This window comes from Chiloscyllium plagiosum, chromosome 31, assembly GCF_004010195.1.
Source record: "Chiloscyllium plagiosum isolate BGI_BamShark_2017 chromosome 31, ASM401019v2, whole genome shotgun sequence".
NCBI lineage: Eukaryota > Metazoa > Chordata > Chondrichthyes > Orectolobiformes > Hemiscylliidae > Chiloscyllium > Chiloscyllium plagiosum.
Window position 1 is genome coordinate 42,213,139 of NC_057740.1, and position 8,753 is coordinate 42,221,891.

An 8,753-nucleotide genomic window follows, 5' to 3' on the forward strand; every position below is an offset into this window, starting at 1 on the left:
CTCTGACTATTGGGGGGTCTATAATACAATCCCAATAAGGTGATCATCCCTTTCTTATTTCTCAGTTCAACCCAGATAACTTCCCTGGATGTATTTCTGGGAATATCCTCCCTCAGCACAGCTGTAATGCTATCCTTTATCAAAATGATACACACACACACCCCACACCCCCACCTCTCTTGCCTCCCTTTCTATCCTTTCTGTAGCATGTGTATCCTGGAACATTAAGCTACCATACTGCCCATCCCTGAGCCATGTTTCTGTAATTGCTATGATATCCCAGTTCCAGTTCCTAACCATGCCCTGAGTTCATCTGCCTTCCCTGTTAGGCCTCTTGCATTGAAATAAATGCAGTTTAATTTATCAGTCCTACCTTATCCCTGCCTGCCCTGACTGTTTGACTCACCTTTGTTCTCAACTGTACCAGTCTCAGATTGATCTCCTTCCTCACTATCTCTCTGGGTCCCAGCCCCCCACTTTGCTAGTTTAAAGTTGATCCCTCTCTCTAAGTTATTTTGGGAGTAAGAAGAGTATAGATGAATCAGGAAATCTTTGGAGCAGAGGTGCTGGGATTGATCAGCGAACACTCAAAGCAAAACCTTCATGTGGTGAGTATAATGTGGTGATGTAAGTCATATTTTCTACAAATAGATTGTTAGTGTCAGTTCAGAAAGATGTTATGCCTACCATACAATTAAGCAATGACCTGAATCTCAGTGCCAGGTACATAGCTTGTACACCCCAATGACTGGCTGTTCAAATCAAAGAATATGTTCCTTGGATCATTCATAAGAGGCAGAATATAGAGTATACTCACATCGTCTGTTCTTTCAAAACTCCAAATAAAATATCGCTGTTTGATGTTAATCTCTGATTTGGTAACACTCACTGAACACAGTATTAGCTATAATACCAATCAATTTAAAATAATTAAAACGGTTTATAATGTGACTCATGTACACTTTTTGACACAACATACAATTCAGACGAAGGGTCCCATTCTCTGCAAAAACAAAGGAAAATGTCTTAGCCTTGATCCTTTCTTGAAATGCACAGGAGCTTGGGTAGTTCCCTATTGGTTTATCTGTGGTAACTGCATGGCTCATCAGAGCCAACCTGCCACCCAGCAGCATCTCTTTTCTCTTGTAATATAAATCGTTGTGATTGTTTGAAATTTGTCGTTCTTCTGTTTATTCTGATGAGTGCAGGACAAAATGCATTGGAAAAATCTTCTCTTTTCAACAATATTCAAGTTCTTTGTTTCCAAGCAGCTGTTTAATACATTTGTCAAAGATGTTTTTCCCTTTGTCTGCTTTTTGATTTGGAACAATCCTTCCTGCTAACATTACTCAGCTCTGCACCATTTCCACCGACTCAGGTACCAGAGCAGCTGGAAACATGTAGAGACTACGTTAACCTCCATGGGCAGTGGCATTGAAGTGCAATTGATAGTCAAGATAAGATGAAGGCTACCTCTTTATTAATTGTAACAGAACAGCAGCGTGGTGGCTCAGTGGTTAGCACTGCTGCCTCACAGCACCAGGATCCCAGGTTTGATTCCAGCCTTGGGTGAGTGCCTTTGTGGAATTTGCACATTCTCTCTGTATCTGTGTGGGTTTTCTCCCACAGTCCAAAGATGTGCAGGTCAGGTAATTGGCCATGCTAAATTGCCCACAGTGCTAGGTGCATTAGACAGAGGGAAATGGGTCTGGGTGGGTTACTCTTTGGAGTGTCAGTGTGGACTGGTTGGGCCGAAGGGCCTGTTTCTGCACTGCAGGGAATCTAATCATTGTTCTACTTTTGCAATTTGTGACCAAGTTTTATAATATATTATCATTTGGAAATTTGTGTTCTCAGATAAGGATAAATAAACTTGTAGTTTTAATACTGTGAAAGGGTCTTTTTTTTAAAGGGATCAGAAAATTATTTTTGAACAGTGAATTCAAACATCATTTCCAAGAAAACTTGTGAATTAAACTAAATGACTTAAGCAAGCTACTCAGGGGAGTTAATTGATGAAGTTGTTGCAAAGTTAAACTTCTATGACATACAGAAAGACCGGTCAGAGACCACAACCAGAATTTCAGTTGAAAAGAAAGAATTCATACCAGTAGATGGGCAGTTTAGGTTTTGACAATTTCTAAGCTATCCGAACTTGAAAGAAATCTGAAGCAGTTTTAGCAGCCTGTAGATACTTTAGAATTCAGTGAGAAACGTCAGTGAATTAGTCAGTGTCTATATGTCCCCGGGGCAGTTGGAGAGAATCAGAAATTTTACAACATAGGTGAATGATATTCTACTGGGCAAAAGTGAGGACTGCAGATGCTGGAAACCAGAGTTTAGATTAGAGTGGTGCTGGAAAAGCACAGCAGGTCAGGCAGCATCCGAAGAGCAGGAAAATCGATGTTTCGGGCAAACGCCCTTCATCAGGAATGGAACATATTCCACTGGGGTTGACTATCTGTCAAGATTGTTGCTAGGAAAAAGGGTTTTAATCTTGCTTTTTGCTGTTCATGGTTACATCTTTCAAAATTCTCAACTGTAAAAATATAGAGAACTTTGTTTTTTTTTGTGTAATAAACTTTGTTCTTTGTTAATAGTTCTTTGGGAACTTCTTGTGAATACGTTTATTGACTGACCACTGCACTATCCAAACTGTAACAAACAAACAAAAAGCTCATGTCCAGTCAAGCCACATTTCACTCTGGAATCATATTTGTCTGGTGTTATCATCAGCGAGGATCATTACTATATCCCAAAAGATCATGATGGCAGCCACACAGCTCATGGCAGTTTGTGGAACTTTGGTGTGCACAGATTCCCTTCAAACATAACATGGACAAGGAGTTAAACTGGAGGGTCCAGTAAGCATGCTATTTGTCTGCTGCTTTTCCTATTCTGACTAGACTTCTAAAGCTGCACTGGGCAGGACATTTTGTTCGTATGCCTGATACCAGACCCCCAAAGCAACTACTCCAACTGGTACTCAGTTATGGAAGTAGACTCCCAGAGGATCAACACCAAGCACCTCTGAAGAGGCCAAACATCCCCAATTTGACTTGTGACTGGCCAAAATGATAAAGGTTCTTTCAGCAAGTTACCAAATGTGGCCAGAGATTTAGGAACACAGGCCAAGTCAGATAGAGCTCACAAACAGCTCAACAATCCAGTCCACCCTACAAGCAGCACCTGCCCCATATGTGGCTGAGTCTGCAGTTCAAGTGGTTTATTACCATTTAAAAAAACATTGAATTGGTTAGAAGCAAGTCATTCCCAATCTTGTGGGGCTGTATAAGATGAAGAGAAATAATTCTGTTGTAAATCACTGACTGCAAAATGCTCTTGGATGCAGTTTCATCCGATTAATGTTTAATTTGGACTGAAATTATGAATAGCACTGTTTATTTATTTCACCTTCAGAGCAAGATAGAGAAAATTGAGGATTTAAACCCATTTTTAGATTTGTTTTTAACAATGAAAGTTACAGTTTAATTTATCAAGTTGGAGTAATCTTGATTACCCATCACAAGTGTCACATATACATATATTTTCTGCCTGATCTTTCTACAATTAATCCCATATGTCTACATGTATAATAGATTCTGCTGTTTATAACCTGATCATACTGCCACTACTGGCAAGAGGCTGTCATTACAATGTGACAAGTTTACATACACTGGTTCCATTGCAAGTTGTTACTGATTTTGTCATGAACGTGAGCATTGTCAGCATGGACAGAATTTATTGCCTATTTGTATCAAACCTTAAGAAGCTGGTGATGAGCCGCCTTCTTAAACCATTGAGGCTTTGATCTAATTCAGCAGTGTTGAATTGTTTTAGAAAATAGTGGAGACTGAACTGCATCGCTAGGAGTCACATCCAGACTAGACCAAATGAGGAGGGCAGATTCCTTTCTAAAAAGACATTTGGGCACTAGATGAGCTTTTCTGATCATTTGGATCATTTCATGCTCGCTATTACTGATATGAGCTTTTTATTCCAGGTTGACTTTGTTAACTGAATCTATATTCTCCAGATGGTGCATTGGGCTGTCTCCAGAATCATTCCTGGTCATGAGTGACCACACCAATCCACCCCAGTCTTCATGGCAAGCAATGAAATAGGAAACAATTGCTGGAGGAGAAGGAGAGAATTTCATAGAATTAAAGAAATTCAGGGATACTTGTGGGGAGTGGGTTAACTGGATTGTGTGTTTGCTTATCCCTGATGTTTACCCATGTAGTACTGATAACACTATAGCTTGCTCAGCTGTTTAAAATATTTTCTTCGAACTGTAGTCACATTTAAACAATTCAGTCTGGCTTAGCAAGGTCAGAGAATATTGGCTAACACATGGGTCACTGATATAATGGTGATTCTAATGTTTGCTCTTTGCAAGCTTTAGTGCACTTAATGACACTTACCCTTATCCTTATCCTGATTAATATTTAATTGACCCTGCAACCAGAGATTGGAGTCTGTTGATAACTCTATCAGGCTGTTATCTTTGCAGCAAAAAGAGTGTTCTAGAAACAGGGGAGGGCGGAGGGTTCTGAGGAATTTTGAACTCTCTGATCACAAGAGGAAGAAAGCTTTTCAGCCATTTTTCTGGATAGTTCTGACAGATCAATCAAATATAATGTTTTGAATATAATTCCAATATTCTAGCCCCCAATCCCCGATGCAGCTCATTCCTGAAGACCCACTCACTCCTTTTAGTGATGATCTGAATCTACCCATGTCATAATGGGTCCTTTCTAGTGTAACTTTGTGATTATCCCTCATGAAGAATCCAAGTTCATTGGTCAGTCGTTGTAACTCTGGGATCAGTTTTGGGTTCTTGCTGACACTAGGTCGATTCCTGCCTCGAGCTTTTTCTTCCTGTTGCTCAATCTATGACTTTACCCCAAACTGGGGAATAGTGGTGGTCCCTCCCTCAGATCCACACCTGCAAGAACAGATCCTTGCATAGTCTCTGCTAAGCTTGGATTGGTTTTCACAGGACTCCTGTTGATTTGGTGGGACAGTTACACCAAGTCCATGGTGAATCCTTGGGATTCTTTTATCCTAGATGTACACCTATCAGCTGCCCTTCCATCAGTCATGTTCCTAATGGCAGGATTCCATGTGTTCTCACTACCTCTGACTCACTGAATCTGGCCAAGTCTCTGATTCCACTTGTGAAACTGAGCTGCTGCTGCTGCTGCTGCTAAACTCTCTCCCTGCCTTGACAAGTCCATTTGATGCTCAGTATCACCCGGTCCAAACCTTTGCCACACACACACACACACACACACACCCACCGCCCCCACCTCACCCTGCCCTGTGCTGCTGTATCATCCTTTCCTGGGAGACAGAGCCATGGCTGAGAGCAGGATTGTTGAATCTTCTTACTTTCATGTGGAACTCTGGAAAGCAGGATTTACAACAAAAACAGAAATTGCTGAAAACACTCAGCAGGTCTGGTAGCATCTGTGGCGAGAGGAAAAACAGAGTTACTGTTTTGAGTCCAGGATGACTCATTTTCAGAACTGAAAAGAGTTGAAAAAAGATTTCCAAACAGCATTTACAGCCGTGAGTTCATTCTTATCATTGCCTTTTCCGGCAACACCTGAGTGAGTTACAATCAGAATCTCAATTCCTAAGGTACAGAGGATTCCAAAAGATATACAGATGAGAAATGGACCTTTCGGCCCCACCAATCCATGCTGGTGTTTAAATTGCACTTAAATCTCATCCAATCTTTCCTCATCTTAATGCATCATGTCCATTTCCCTCTTGTCTACCTTCCCTGAGAGTATATTATCTCTGTAGATTGACATGATGTTGTAATGGTGGTTTCAAGTTTGTTCCCGTGGCCATCCCCTTCAGAATTGAAGTGCAAACACTTTTGTCATTTTAAAAACCTGGGTGTAATTTTAGAAGGTCCTGATCAACATGGGCTAAGAAGAGAAAGCAGACAAGTGACTCCTTTCTCAATGCAGGGGGCAACTGGCTGCATTTGCAGAGAATGTTCCGGGTGTTGAGATGAGATTCTCATTAGGCAGCAGCAAGATGCCTGTAAGATGGTTTTGTTTGTAAACAGCTTCATTGACACTGAACCTCACTGCATTAATATGTCGCTTCATGCTATTCCTTCACCATCAGGAAACTAGATGTTGACATTCCTAACATGAAAGTCCAAGTGGGAATATGGTGACTCCAGATGAACGCATGCTCCCCTGGGCTACCACCTTGGATACTCAGCAACAACATCTCCAGGTACGCTCCATGGACACTAACTGTAGCACCACATTCACGGATACTGCCACCTGACATTTACCAACAGTTCAGAACCTCCATGGCCCCTCTTCAATCCACTTTCAAGATGCTACTGCACTTTACAGCACACCAACTAACATGATAAAGATGCTGCCATGACCCAGTGTGCAGGGACAGACACCCAGCTCACCGTCTGGAGCAGGCTGCGTCTTGGGGCTGCTGATCACTCACTCACAAAGAGAAACAGCCTCTGTAAAACCCAACAAAATTGATGCTTGGCCCAAGGTCATTACAGGAGAGAGAGAGAGAACCTGCACAGTTACTGCCTTTACTGTTTGAATTCATGTTTCGTTGGACATCGGAGTGCATCTGGGAAAATTAACAAACAGTGAAATTCACAACTGATCTTGGAGGAATTGTTGGGCGAAGTTCACAGCACAGAATCAGATAAGTTAATGTTGTTTTAAGTGTGGCCTACAGAGAATCTGCAGTAGTGAGTAGAGTGGGTTCTTTCTTGATTATATGTTTTTGGAGATATGTCTCATGATTAAACTTAAAATATAAGCCATAACTACTTATTTAACCTGGGGCAGTGTTTGTAGAGGAATAAGACGGTGTTAATGTCTGAGTCTGTAGATTGTGAAGGAGCAAGAATGGCCTTTAGTACAGTGATATGTACTTCTTGTCAGTTGTGGGATTTTAAAGAGAGTTGAAGGGTTACTGCGGATTATATCTGCCATAATTGCTGTTGATTGCGAATCTTCTCAGATTGAATGGATCGGTTGGAGAGACTGTTAAAAGCAATGAGGAATTTGCAACAGCAAAGTATGTGATGGATGACAGTTATAGGAAGGGGGGAAAGTCTTAGATACAGTCACATAGATGGGTTAACTCCAGGAAGGGTGAGAGAGGTAGGCAGCTAGAGCAGGAGTCTTTTGTGGATATACCCATTTCAAACAGGTATGCTGTTTTGGAGAATGTAGAGGGTGATGGATTCTCAGGGGAACGTAGCACGAGCAGCCAAGTTTCTGGCATTGAGACTGGCTTGAATGCAACGAGGGGTACGTCGGAATTCAAGAGATCAATTGTGTTAGGGGATTCTGTAGTCCGAGGTACAGACAGATGTTTCTGTGGCCAGCAGAGAAAAAGCAGAATGGTGTGTTGTTTCCCTGGTGCCAGGATCAAGGATGTCTCAGAGAGGGTGCAGAATGTTCTCACGGGGGAGAGGGGGGATAGAGCAGATGAATGCATGGCTGAGGAGCTGGTGTATGGGAGAAGGATTCACATTTTTGGATCATTGGAATCTCTTTTGGGGTAGAAGTGACCTGTACAAGAAGGACGGATTGCACCTAAATTGAAAGGGGACTAATATACTGATAGGGAAATTTGCTAGAGCTGCTCGGGAGGATTTAAACTAGTTAGGTTTGCGGGGGGGGGACCCAGGGAGATAGTGAGGAAAGAGATCAATCTGAGACTGGTACAGTTGAGAACAGAAGTGAGTCAAACAGTCAGGGCGGGCAGGGACAAGGTAGGACTAATAAATTAAACTGCATTTATATTAACGCAAGAGGCCAAACAGGGAAGGCAGATGAACTCAGGGCATGGTTAGAAACATGGGACTGGGATATCATAGCAATTACAGAAACATGGCTCAGGGATGGGCAGGACTGGCAACTTAATGTTACAGATACAAATGCTACAGGAAGGATAGAAAGGGAGGCAACAGAGGAGCCGGGGTGGCATTTTTGGGAATATCCTCCCTCAGCACATTTTCAGCTGTGCTGAGGGAGGATATTCCTGGAAATACATCCAGGGAGGTTATCTGGGTTGAACTGAGAAATAAGAAAGGGATGATCACCTTATTGGAATTGTATTATAGACCCCCTAATAGTCAGAGGGAAATTGAGAAACAAACTTGTAAGGAGATCTCAGCTATCTGTAAGAATAATAGAGTGGTTATGTTAGGGGATTTTAACTTTCCAAACATAGACTGGGACTGCCATAGTGTTAAGGGTTTGATGGAGAGGAATTTGTTAAGTGTGTACAAGACAATTTTCTGATTCAGTATGTGCTTGTACCTACAAAAGAGGGTGCACAACTTGACCTACTCTTGGGAAATAAGGCAGGGCAGGTCACTGAGGTGTCAGTGGGGGAGCACTTTGGGGCCAGCGACCATAATTCTATTAGATTTAAAATAGTGATGGAAAAGGATAGACCAGATCTAAAAGTTGAAGTTCTAAATTAGAGGAAGGCTAATTTTGACAGTTTTAGGCAAGAACTTACAAAAGCTGATTGGGGCAGATGTTTGCAGGTAAAGGGATGGCTGGAAAATGGGAAGCCTTCAGAAATGAGATAACGAGAATCCAGAGAAAGTATATTCCTGTTAGGGTGAAAGGAAAGGCTGGTAGGTGGAGGAAATGCTGGATGACTAAAGAAATTGAGGGTTTGGTAAAGAAAAAGAAGGAAGCATATGTAAGGTATAGACAGGATAG